Source organism: Schistocerca piceifrons, chromosome X (genome assembly GCF_021461385.2).
Source record: "Schistocerca piceifrons isolate TAMUIC-IGC-003096 chromosome X, iqSchPice1.1, whole genome shotgun sequence".
NCBI classification, from domain to species: domain Eukaryota; kingdom Metazoa; phylum Arthropoda; class Insecta; order Orthoptera; family Acrididae; genus Schistocerca; species Schistocerca piceifrons.
Genome location: NC_060149.1, coordinates 12,676,636 through 12,689,960, shown reverse-complemented (window position 1 = coordinate 12,689,960; position 13,325 = coordinate 12,676,636). Strand labels below are relative to the sequence as shown.

The 13,325-nt window shown below is 48.8% G+C and overlaps 1 protein-coding gene across 1 annotated transcript in view; it reads left to right on the top strand.

Moving 5' to 3' along the window:
* The window catches only part of LOC124721805 (organic cation transporter protein-like), a 547,381-nt gene that overhangs the window by 162,301 nt on the left and 371,755 nt on the right, over positions 1 to 13,325 (top strand). The window contains exon 2 of the mRNA XM_047246926.1: positions 448 to 516. The gene's annotated coding sequence lies outside the window, so the exon portion shown is untranslated. The remainder of the gene's footprint in view (positions 1 to 447; positions 517 to 13,325) is intronic.

The window sequence follows — 13,325 nt, the reverse complement described above, 5'->3', positions numbered from 1 at the left end:
AAATCACCTGGTTTCTCATGATAGGAATATCACATGGCCTCCCCGTCCATTGGACTTAACGTGTGACTTTCTTGTGTGGTTACCTGGAGAGAGAAGCGTATCGGGATGAAGCAGCACACAACTGAACCACTAAAAGAATGAATCCGACAGGAGGCGGTTCAAATCCCACAAGCTATGCTGCACAGTGTGGCACAACTTCCAAGGCTCCACTGGAAGAGGGTATCCGCCTGCACCTTACTGTGGTTATTTTTTAAACTTAGTTACATTTACTTAATTTTCTTAAACGCTTTTTAATGTAACTTTAGGTGTTAAAAATACAGTAGGACAAAACTGATTTAACTTTTCCACAGCCTATTCAGAAACGTTTTTTACTCTGCCCTACCTTGTAGCCTACCGGGATACAATGTTATAAGAGCTGCAATTACAAGAAGCGCCTCTTTGTTGCAGGTCGTAGGCCACGCCTCTTCAACCTTCGCGTGGGACAGGTGCTTCGTGTAACGGCCTCCAGAGCACTTGGTAAGTGTTGACTGGCGCACCTAATATGCTTACGCTTCGACACATTTGTGCAGATTACATGGAATACAGAGTTTCACATGTCAGCCACATCAGAATGATGCAACTTCAGTTATTTGCTAGCACAGACGTAACAAAAAGTTTTGAGATATGTAACTTTAATAATATTTTCCCTGAATATTGAAAGACGCGCGTAGTTTATAGCTTGTGAACAATGTTCTTCGTTGATTTGTTCTTCCCTTCTGTAACTGCAGTTTTTCTTAGAGAGATCCTCGTTCAGCTTGCTATTACTGAATTTGTGATTTCTCAGGTTTTCTCTGTGATGTCGCTAAATAGTATGCTTTCAGGTGTTCAGCCGATTTGCCGATCCCATGATTACGCAGTAAGTACGCATAATAACGTGGGTCATGGCACGGCAAGACAGGTGGATCGGTCGTCGAAATATCGTGTAGAACCATGGATTCCACAATTCGGCTCTACTCGCCGAAGCACGCGATTACTTACTGAATTTCCCGTGGAAGAACTAGTCGTTGCATGAACTTCCCCCTATCAGCTCATAGGCAGTCTCTGCTGTATGAATATGGGGAAACGTTATGTCCTATCGGTCCTACCGCGAACAGTGTTTCCGATACTTAAAGCCAATGCATCTAAGAGTGAGTTTTATGTAAGTCGGTTGCTTTGCAGAAGCAGAAATGAGAAGAATACTTGGTATCAGTCGACATCTACAGCTATATCTACATCTACATAATTACTGTGCAATTCACAATTAAATGCCTGGCAGATGGTTCATCAAACCACCTTCAAGCTATTCCTCTTGTTTTATTATGATGATCATTTCTCCCTATGTAGGTGGGCGCCAATAAAATATTTTTGCACTCGGAGGAGAAAGTTGATGACTGAAATGCCATGAGATCATGTCGCAAAATGACTTTGTTTTAATGATTGCCACCTCAATTCACGTATTAAATTCGTCGACCTCTCTCCCCTATTTCGCGAAAACAGAAAACGGGTTGCCCTTCTTTGAACTTTTTCGATGTCCTCAATCAATCAGCAGTACTCCAGAAGAGGGCGGACAGTCTCTTTAGGAGACCTGCTGCATTTCGGAAGTATCCTGCCAGTACAAAGCAGTCTTTGGTACGCTTTTCAGACAAAATTATCTATATGATCGTCCCCATCTAAGTTATTTGTGATTGTAATCCCTAAGTATTTAGCTGAATACGCAGCCTTTAGATTTGTGTGATTTATCGTAAGTAATATAGCAACCTTCGTGTCACCCCAGTGACGTCATCCCGTGATGTCAGCTGATTAAGCAAGTACAGTTATCCAAGATGGCGGCTGTGACGTCAGCTGAGGACGCGAGTGACGTCTTCCGAGATACGCGGCCGTGACGTCAGCTGATGACGCGAGTACCGTTCTCCAAGATGGCGGCTTTTGCCGGGAAAATACCACGCCCCCCTGGCAGGAAATTTGAATTTTTGCGGGAATTTGAATTATGTGCTTCTACTGGTCCCCCCCCCCCACTCCCCCTTTTCGACTTTTTGCATGATGGTGCGTCATCCTCTTGCAAAAGGGGGAATTTCGAATTTTGGAGGGAATTTTACTCTAAGAGCTTACTCCTGCAGCCGATTGGGGTTAGTATGGTGTTGCGCCCACTAGAGACTGCTCTTGATGTCATTCAATTCGAATATAATTTGTTTAAATTTATTGTGTACCTATGCCTTAGTTTGGGATTACCACCACAAGAGGCTGAGATATCAGTGTTTGTTGAGCTGTTGGTGTCCAGTTAACGAGATGTTGGTGCCAGACAAGGGGAGTTTTAATAGCTGTATTGCATGCACTCATTCAGCCGAGGAGTGCATCCACATCTCACTGCATGAAGAATGGAAGCGAGAATTAATGCTTGAACATATGAAGAGGAAGAATACAGTCCTGCAAATAAATGCTTTGCATTAAAGATACATTACACAATGCATGGAAACATCTGTCTCTGCTGGAATGGTCTGTCATTTCTAAAACCTATGTATAAGCTCCCACCACACAAGAGACAACTGCTTCCGATCCATCAGACCAAAGAACAGAGGTTGTTGGCGAATTCACCGCTAGAGGGCGCCACGATAGGTCATGTGATCATGCAGTTCAGTCCACATGACACAGCATCGTGATGATGTCACGTGTTTCTGTCAGCTGCACGTCTGCCCCAGCCTCCTCAGCCCCCTGGCGGTCTGGAGGGGAAAACTGGCAGGAAAAGGAATCAGCCTGTTCTGGGCTGCTGGAGAGAGAGGAATGAGTGTACTTTATATAATTTTTTAACAATTTATTTAGCTACGGATATCACCTAGTTTATTTACTACGCTGTTGCAAAACACTCACCCTGACATGCTTGGAGTCACAATATATAGTTTACAAACCTGGAAACTACTCGTAAATGATGCATTACGCTGATAGACAGAGACGCAAACAACTCGTAAATTACCGAAATATTCCAGTTCACAGTATACGCACGTGAAAACTACTCGTAGATCAGCGAAATAATGTATGCATACACGCTCACAACACTTAAACATCCGAAAATAATTCAGTGCACAAACACTCAGTGCACGTAGAAAAAAAAAAACGCAACTTACCAGCGACTCGAACCCCGATTCTACTGGATGGAAAGCCTAAGTGCACCCCCCTAACACATGGAAACTGTCAACTGTCCAGATGCAGGTGGTTGGTTCAAATGGTTCTGAGCACTATGGGACTCAACATCAGAGGTCATTAGTCCCCTAGACTTAGAAATACTTAAACCTAAGGACATCAAAAATGGTTCAAATGGCTCTGAGCACTATGGGACTTAACATCTATGGTCATCAGTCCCCTAGATCTCAGAACTACTTAAACCTAACTAACCTAAGGACATCACACAACACCCAGTCATCACGAGGCAGAGAAAATCGCTGACCCCGCCGGGAATCGAACCCGGGAACCCGGGCACGGCCTAAGGACATCACACACATCCATGCCCGAGGCAGGATTCGAACCTGCGACCGTAGCAGCAGCGCGGTTCCGGACTGGAGCGCCTAGAACCGCTCGCGACAGCGGCCGCGCCCAGATGCAGGAGAGGACGGTTACGTTAGTGTACTTTATTTATTATGCTCGGAAAACTGACGCAAATATCCATCCTAATTACGTAATTAATCACAAAGATCAGTAATAATTACACAACTATATGCATAGCGCTGCACAAGAACGGCTTAAAATCGCAAAAAAACTATCCATACAACTGGTCTTATCCTGCTTGGAAAAAATGTCGCGATACCACTGTACACTGACGCAAATATCGATCCCAATTACATAATTAATGATAAAGTTCGGTCCTAATTACACAACAATATGCACAGCGCTGCACAAGGACGGCCTAAAATCTCAATATATCGCAAAAACTAACTATACCATACAACTGGTGCCAGGAAAAAAAAAATCGCAATTCCACTCCAAACTTAGTCAAATATCGATCCTGATTACATAATTAATGACAAACATCAGACCTAATTACACAACTATATGCATAGCGCTTTACAAGTACGGCAATATGTGGCAAAAACGGACGATACCATCCAACTGGTGTTATCCTGCTGGGATAAAAATCTCGCAATACCACAAGAAACCAGCGACAGAAACACTCAAACTCTACACTACACCAACGAGCTAGGGGGGAAAAGGCTGGGGTGTAAGGTACAACCTTTATTATTTTTGGTGGGAAATATGTTCAACTGACTAGATGCTGGTGATGGACAGAGAAAAGTTTAAAAAAAAATTGTATTACCTGCAAGCATGTAGCATCTGTCCCTATTAGACGTCAGTGTTCACTACACATGCCAACTAAAAATCACCCTGCAGCCCGACTAACCGAATCCAATACATCCTATCACAGCTGATGGGAAAAATGCGTCACAGTTATAATTACACTTCGAAATTGGCGCGAAAAAAACCATCACTCGTACTGAATGGGTCATAATGTATCACATGTACTGGGGGAAAATCGTCTTCCTAAAAGACTGCAGTTGAACGTGTATTCTCCTCCGTGTACAATCACAACCTACGGGATGGAGCTACTTAGCTGAAAGCCTCGCAGCCCATGCTAGCCACCACCCGGAACGATACAATTGCGTTTCATCAACACAAAAGCAGGTATAGTTAACTAGAAGATAAAGGGACGGCTTTCCCCAAATGCAACTTGGTCGTCTAAAGTATAGTGGCGCAGCCAATCCTAATGGCCAGGCGCCGCTGTCACAGACTAGACAGGTCCCCAGCGCCTCTCATTCGGGGGGTGGAAAACACTTTTGTCTAACGTCACGTAGGACACTTCAGCAGGGGCCGTTCTCTCTTAGGGGCCTCGACAGCTGTTCTATGCTCAATAACTTAACATCAACTAGACTCCTATTATAAAGCTAGTATTAAAAAAACATTCGTGATGATAATAAATCTCCTCTTTCCACGAAAATAGACAAAGTCCTTTTTCATTTAGTTTTATGAGCAAAATCTGTATAGTTTTTCACATTTGACTACACTCTCATCTTATTATTTTCTGACGTCCAGCAAAGTGTACCTCCACCAATCACAAATGATCAGCAGAGAGACACTAACCTCATTTGCAAAGACCTTTATGTGGAAACTCGAGAAAAGAAAATAGAGGAAACTGATATTTCCACTCGCGAATACCAATGTCAGTGACGTAACAGATTCTAAATCACGCATATAATTTACAAAGTCAAATAACGTCTTTCTCATGTCTAGATAACCATCAAACACGGCTTCCACCTGCTAGATGCAGACATCACAATCGATCATCTCTAAACTAAATAAACACACGAAATATATATATATATATATATATATATATATATATATATATATATATATATATATATATAATTTTTTTTGATCGCTATCTTATAATTAAATCTTAGGATTGTGGTTTCAGTTGAACGACATTCGACAGTGAGACAAGTATCGGAAATACACCTTCCTAACGGCTGTGGCTCTAGAAATAGAAATATCTGTACCATTCTTATGACTTGACGTACTGCTCCCTTTGCTATCGCACTATTCCACGTCAAATCCATACCTTCATTACGACTGGACATAGTCATTTCCTTTGCACATGTTGGAACACAAACACATACTTTATAAGTGTGATGCCCAAGGCGAACCTATCACATATCCCCTACTACTAAGTATAATACTTTGTCAATAACGGATTGCCAGCGATGCGAAATAATACTGACCGAAAATCGATGATGTATGGACATGTCTCATAGGTTTTCTTGCGAGTGGTACCACTGTGTCCACTGTCTCCTTCTGGTACTGGCAGAAGTAAAGCTGTGAGGACGGGGCGTGAGTCGTGCTTGGGTAGCTCAGTTGGTAGAGCACTTGCCTGCGAAAGGCAAAGGTCCCGAGTTCGAGTCTCGGTCCGGCACACAGTTTTAATCTGCCAGGAAGTTTCATATCAGCGCACACTCCGCTGCAGAGTGAAAATCTCATTCTGGAAAAAGAATAAAGATTGTACCTTACACCCCAGCCTTTTTCGCCCTAGCTTGTAGGTGTAGGGTAGAGTTTGAGTGTTTCTGTCGCTGGTTTCGAGTGGTATTGCGAGATTTTTACCCCAGCAGGATAACACCAGTTGGATGGTATCGTCAGTTTTTGCAGAATATTGCCATCCTTGTGAAGCGCTATGCATGTAGTTGTGTAATTAGGTCCGATCTTTGTGATGAATTACGTAATTAAGATCGATATTTGCGTAAGTTTGGAGTGGTATTGCGATTTTTTTTTCTCAGCAGGATAACACCACTTGTATGGTATAGTCAGTTTTTGCGCTATATTACGATTTTAGGCCGCCCTTGTGCAGAACTATGCATATAGTTCTGTAATTAGGACCTTTCTTTGTGCTTAATTAAGTAATTAGGATGGATATTTGCGTCAGTTTCCTGGGCAAAATAAATAAAGTGCACTAACGTAATCTTCCTCTCCCACATCTGCACAGTTTCCATGTGTTAGGGGGTGCACTTATTCTTTCCATCGAGTCGACTCAGGGTTCGAGTCACTAATAAGTTGCGTTTCCTTTTACATGCACTGAGTGTTTGTGCACTGAATTATTTTAGGGTGTTCAAGCGTTGTGAGCGTGTTTGCTTGCGTTATTTCGGTAGTCTGCGAATAGTTTGCACGTCTGTATGCTGTGTACCGGATTATTTCGGTAATTTACGGGTTGTCTGCGTCTCTATACATAAGTGTACTGAATTATTTACAAATAGTTTACATTTCTGTAAACTGTATGTTGTGACCCCAAGCATGTCAGGATGATTGTTTTGCATCAGCGTAATAAAATAACTAGGTGAAATTCGTCGCTAAGCAAATTGTTCCAAAAATAAATGAAGTACACTCCCTCCTCTCTCCAGCAGCCCAGAACCAGTTGATTCCTTTTCCTGCCAGTTTTCTCCTCCAGACCGCTGGTGGGAGGGGGGAGGGGGGCGGGGGGAAGAGGCTGGGCAGACATGCAGCTGAGAGAAACACGTGACGTCAGCATGGTGCTGTTCTCCTAGTGCTCCTATGGACTGAACTGCACGATCTCGTGAACTATCGTGGCGCCCTCTAGCGGTGAATTCGCCAACAACCTCTGTTCTTTGGTCTGATGGATCGGAAACAGTTCTCTCTTGTGTGGTGGAAGCTTATGTATAGGTTTTAGAAATGACAGACAATTCCAGCAGAGACAAATGTTTCCATGGATTGTGTAAAGCATCTTTAATGTAAAGCATTTACATGCAGGACTGTATTCTTCTTCTTCTTCATATGTTCAAGCATTAATGCTCGCTTCCATTCTTCATGCAGTGAGCTATAAATGCACTCCTCAGCTGAATAAGTGCACATCTAGAGGGTTGGATCCCCTCCTTCGAAAGTGTCAGATTGCAAAGCCTGGGCTACTCTCAGGGTGGAATCTCCGTCTTCGAAGATTGTGTCTGTCTGTCTGTCTGTCTGTCTGTCTGCCCGCTGCTGTCGCTGTTCGTTCGTTCGTCCGTCCGTCCGTCCGTCCGTCCGTCCGTCCGCCTGCTGGCTGTCCATCGCCGTCGTCGCAACCGCCGCCGCTGCCGCTGCCGCCGCCGCCTGCTGTTCGTCCGTCTGTTCGCCGCCGACGCCGACGCCGCCTGCTGTTCGCCGCTGCCCATCGCCGACGCCGACGCCGCCTGCTGCACGTCCGTCTGTCCGTCGCCGTTCGTCTGCAATGAGTACTCCCACCTCCACCGTCATCTACACCTCCCCCTCCCCCTCTCCCACAGTCACTTCCTGGAGTGCCGCCTCTGGCCTCCCTCCTTCCACCTCCCCTTCCCTTCCTCCACTTACCCACCCCCCTATCTCCTCCCCTGCTGTATACCCACACCTCTACACCCTTCCTCCAGCCTCCACACCCTCAACAGCTCCCACTACTACCCCCGCCCTCACGTACGCCTCTGTTGCCGCCTCTGCTGCCGCCCCTCAGGTGGTTGGCTTCCCCTCTCTCACCGACCCCGTCGCTTCGTCTTCTGCATCTCCCGCACGCATCACGTTGCGCCGAGCCACCATCGCCACCACTGAACCAGCTGCTTCTCCCGGTGCCTCCACTACGCCACAGGGATCTGCCACCCGCCACCTCCCTCTCCTCCCCGTCCCTCTCCCCTCCTCCCAGCCTCCAGTCTCCAAAAAACCCCAAAAGCGCGTCCTTACCGACTCTGCTCCCGCCACTTCCCACAAAAAATCAACGCCACCTCCCCCTCCCCCTGCCGTCACCATGGACACCACCCCTCCTCCTGCCACCCCTACCTTGGCCCCCACCCTCCACACCTTTGTCCTGTCCACTCCCGATCCTAAGTTCCTCGACGCTCGTACCCTCACCAAGGAAATACGAAAGTACTTACCTGGTGCTCCCATCTCCCAACTCATTCCCCGCAGGGACTCAGTCCTTATCAAGTCCCCGTCCCCATCATTTCACACAGACCTCCTGCGAAAACTCCCACGAGTTATGTTTGGCCCCCACGCCTCTCTGACACCCTTCCTTTCCGCTTCCACTCCTCGTCAGCCCCAGCCTCCCCGTCGCCCCCCCACCTACACCGCTGTGATCACCAAGCTCAGCCCGGTGATCACAGAGGATGAAGTGTTGGTAGAACTGAACTCCCACCCGGACTTGGAAATCCGCTCTGCTCGCCGTATCCACAATGCCTCTGGTCCCACCTACCTCATGCGGGTATTCTCAGAGTCCGCCCCGTCCATAGACCATCTCCTCACCCAGGGTGCCCTGATATACCACCGTCGCCACCCTGTAGAATCCTCCAAATCCCCTCCCCAATCCTACCGTTGCCAACGGTGCCTGATGTACAATGACCACCTGACTCCCAACTGCAAAAACCCCCCCACCTGTCCCCATTGCAAGGCCTCCCATTTTCTCAAGAACTGCCCCAACCTCGCTGCTCCTCCTTCCTGTAATACCTGCAATGGCCCCCATCCCACATACTCCCACAAATGTAAAGCTAAACCCCCTCCAGCCACCCCTGAACTTACAGTCCCAGTTCGTCCCGTCGATCCTCCTGTCCATCCTAACAATTCCCTCCGTCCACCCCCCACGGCCGAGGACATCATCCGGTTCATTACCGTTGTACTCCAAAACATTCACCCTTTTCAGCGCCCGCACACCTTCCAACAAATATCCCTTGCTGCTCGCTCTGTTTTCCACCTGAACACCTTCGCCACTTACTCCCACAACCAAGCCCACTTCACCTTCACCCGCCTCGACACCCTAGTTTAAGTCTCTTCCCTTCCCTCTCTTCCCCCCCTCCTTCCCGTCATGGCGCGGCACGAGTCTCGCATCCTCTTCCAGAACATTCGCTCCTTCCGCTCCAACAAATACCTCCTCATGCACACCCTCTCCCACCACCAGGTCGACACCTTCCTCTTGAACGAAACCTTTCTCCAGCCCCACCATTCTATCCGCTCCTCCCCCTATATCCTCCACCGCACTGATGCTCCTGGTCCTCGTGCGCAGGGTGGAGTCGCGATTGGCCACCTTAAGCATATCCCCGTCCGGCCACAACCTCTCCTCAATGACCCCACTGAACACCTTATCCTTAGCGTCTTCTTCCCCTCCCTCACCATTACCTGTGCCACCATCTATGTCCGCTCCACTGCTCCTCTTCCTTATGACTTCATCTCACACGTTGACCACACCTTCTCCACCTACGTGATTGCCGCCGACCTCAACGTCCATAGCCGCACTCCTGCTGCCCTTCGGCGGTGGCATCAGTTCCTCTCCACAATCCAGGGTGACCTTGTTCCCATTCCCCAGCACACCCGACCCGAAAGTAACACCACCCCCGATGTTGTCATTGCCTCCGCCAACCTCCTTGGGCGTATCACTGTCGCCGTCCTTGACCCCACAGGTAGTGACCACCTCCCTGTCCTTCTCACCATAACGTCTGCAAACCGCCCCCCTCCAGCTCCGCAACCTGCACCCCCTCCCAAGGTCGTCCATGACTATCGCCGTGCCAACTGGGATGCCTACCGGGACTCCATCTCCACCCAGGTCGAGAGCCACCCTCTTACCTATCGCCATCCTGACGACATCATCCGCGCCTCGTCCTTCCTTCAGACGGTAATTACTGACGCCGTGGAGGCCCATGTTCCTACTAAAACCATCCACCCACACCGTCCCACTCTCCCTCCGCAGGCTGTCCTCCTCCTCCGTGAATCCCGCCGCCTCTATCGCTCCTTCCTCCGCACTCGTGACAGGGATACACTCCAACGCCACCGGCAAATACAGCGACACGTACGGAACCTTATTACAGCAACGAAGCGCCGGGACTGGCGCCAGACCTGCACACGACTCAATGCCACCCTCCCTATCAACTCCTCCAAGTACTGGTCTGCCTTCCATCGTCTTACTGGTTCCCTTTCCGCTCCCCACTACCCCCTTCTCCATAACGATCGCCCCCTTCCAGACGACCTCAGTAAGGCCAACCACTTTGCTTCCCACCTTTCCGAGGTCTTCTCCATCCCTGATGATCCCCACTTTGATTATTCTCTTTTCCCCACCGTCATGGAACGTGCTGATACCTCAGTCGCTCCACTTGCTCCTAGTCTCCAGTACTTGGGACAGTTGCCCCCCTCCGACGTCAGCACTCCCATCACAGCACAAGACATTAAACTTCTCCTCCAGTCCAAACGCAACACGGCCCCTGGTCACGACTGTGTCACCTACCGTCACCTTCGAGAAAGCCCCTATTCCTTCCTAACTGTCCTCGCCCATCTCTATAATGTCATCCTCTCTACTGGCTTCTACCCTGACCTGTGGAAGACCTCCCGCGTCCTCCTCTTCCTCAAACCCAACAAACCCCCTTCTGCCGCCTCTTCCTATCGTCCCATCTGCCTCACCTCCGTCTTCAGTAAGGTCCTTGAATCCATCCTCTCCCACCGTATCCATCGGCACCTTGCTCAACACCACCTCCTCCCCCTTACCCAGTGTGGCTTCCGACCCTCCTTCTCTGCTGACGACCAACTCCTCAACCTTGTTCACCTTCTGTCCCTCCAGCTCAACTCCCGTCGCTCCGCCATTTTTGTTTCCCTTGACCTCCAAAATGCCTATGACCGTGTATGGCATCCTGATCTCCTCTTTAAACTCCAAACCTACGCCCTGCCTATCAATTTTGTCCGTCTGGTCGCTTCCTTCCTCTCGCACCGTCCTTCCTATGTCACCCTCCACAACACCAACTCCCGTCTCTTTTATCCCACGGCTGGCGTCCCCCAGGGTTCTGTCCTCTCCCCTCTCCTTTATCTCTTGTATACAGCTGATATGCCCAAGCCACCCCCACCAGTTCACCTTCCCCAATATGCTGATGACACCGCCTTCCTGGCTCTCTATCCTACCCTTCAACGGTCTCAACGTACCCTCCAAACCCACCTTAACCAGTTCACCACTTGGTGTAACCAGTGGCTCCTCCGTCTGAACCCCTCCAAAACCCAGGCAATCATCATAGGCCGTACCACTCGCTCCTTTCGCCTCCAAGATTTCTACCTCACCCTTTATGGTCGTCCTATCCAACTCACCCCCACCCTGAAATACCTTGGCCTCACCCTTGACCGACACCTCACCTGGACCCCTCATCTCCTGACCATCCAGCAGAAAGCCCATTCCCGCCTCCGCCTGCTGAAACTCCTGTCCGGCCGGACATGGGGATTGCATCCTTCTACCATCCTCCACACCTACAAATCCCTCATCCGTCCTATCCTCTGTTATGCCAGCGTCGCCTGGATCTCCGCCCCCACCCGCTTTTACAAGGCTCTCCAAATCCTTGAACGCCATGCGCTCCGCCTTGCCTTCCGTATCCGCCTTCCTTCCCCCACACGGCTCCTGTATGAACTGATCCCCTTCCCCCACCTCCTCTTGTTCCTCCAACATCTCCGCATCCTTTACATTGTTCGCAGGGTTGATCCCCCCCACCCTCTGGTTTCCTCCTTCCTCTCCACCCCTCGCCCGTTGCCGCGCCTCTATCGCTGTATCCCTCCCTCTCTCCACCTCCACACCCTCCATCTCCTTCATCAGGGCAATTTCCAACGCCTCCCCCTCCCGGATGACGAACTTCGCCGTGACATATACCCTTCCTTCCAACTCTAACCCGGCCTTGTTCCCCCCCCCCCTCCCCAGGGCCCCCTTCTCCTCTTTCCTCCTTCTCCCAGAGCAGATTCTCCTCCATCCCCCCCCTCCCCTGAGACCCTGCACCCCATACTTGCCTCTCTCCTTCCCACATCCCTCCCTACCTGGCCCTCTTCCGAGCGACCCCCATTCCCCTCCCCCATCTCTTCCCCTCCCTCCCTTCTTCAGGTCTCCCTCATCTCCTTGAACCTGGCAGATCCTCTGTATTGATCATCATCAGTGTGCCACGTCAGTGTTGTGTTTCGTGCTATTTCTCGTGTGCGTCCAGAGGTGTGATTTTAATTGTGTACTGCCTTGAGGTTCGCCGTCAGTGTGCTATGCCATCCGTCAACACCTTCATGCTCCAGTCATACTGTGCCTTGTGTTCTTTTAATCGTCGCAGGGTGTGGCTATTTGTGTGTGCTACTTTTAAACAGTTTTTTTATCTCCATTTTACAGTCACCCCGTTTTTTTGTATATTGCCTTCCATGATGTTCTCCCCTTTTGTATATCTATGTTCGCCTTCTTCTCTCCTTTGCTGTTTTTAAATGTCTTCTATTGTTTTGTTCTATGTCTTTCGGCTGAAGAGCAGCGCATATGCTGCTGCCAGCCCGCCCCGATGGGGAATTGAAATACAATAAAGAAAAAAAAAAAAAAAAAAGAATAAGTGCATGTACTACTGCTATTAAAACTCCCCCTGTTTGGCACCAACATCTCGCTAGCTGAACACCAACAGCTCAACAAACACTGATGTCTCAGCCTTTTGTGGTGATAATACCAAACTAAGGCATAGGTACATAATAAATTTAAACAAATTACATTCGAATTGAATGACATCAAGAGCAGTCTCTAGTGGGCGCAACACCATACTAACCCCAATCGGCTGCAGGAGTAAGCTCTTAGAGTAAAATTCCCTCCAAAATTCTAAATTCCCCCATTTGCAAGACGATGACGCACCATCATGCAAAAAGTCGAAAAGAGGGGGGGGACCAGTAGAAGCACATAATTCAAATTCCCGCAAAAATTCAAATTTCCTGCCAGGGGGGCGCAATACTTTACCGGCAAAAGCCGCCATCTTGGAGAACGGTACTCGCATCATCAGTTGACGTCACGGCCGCCA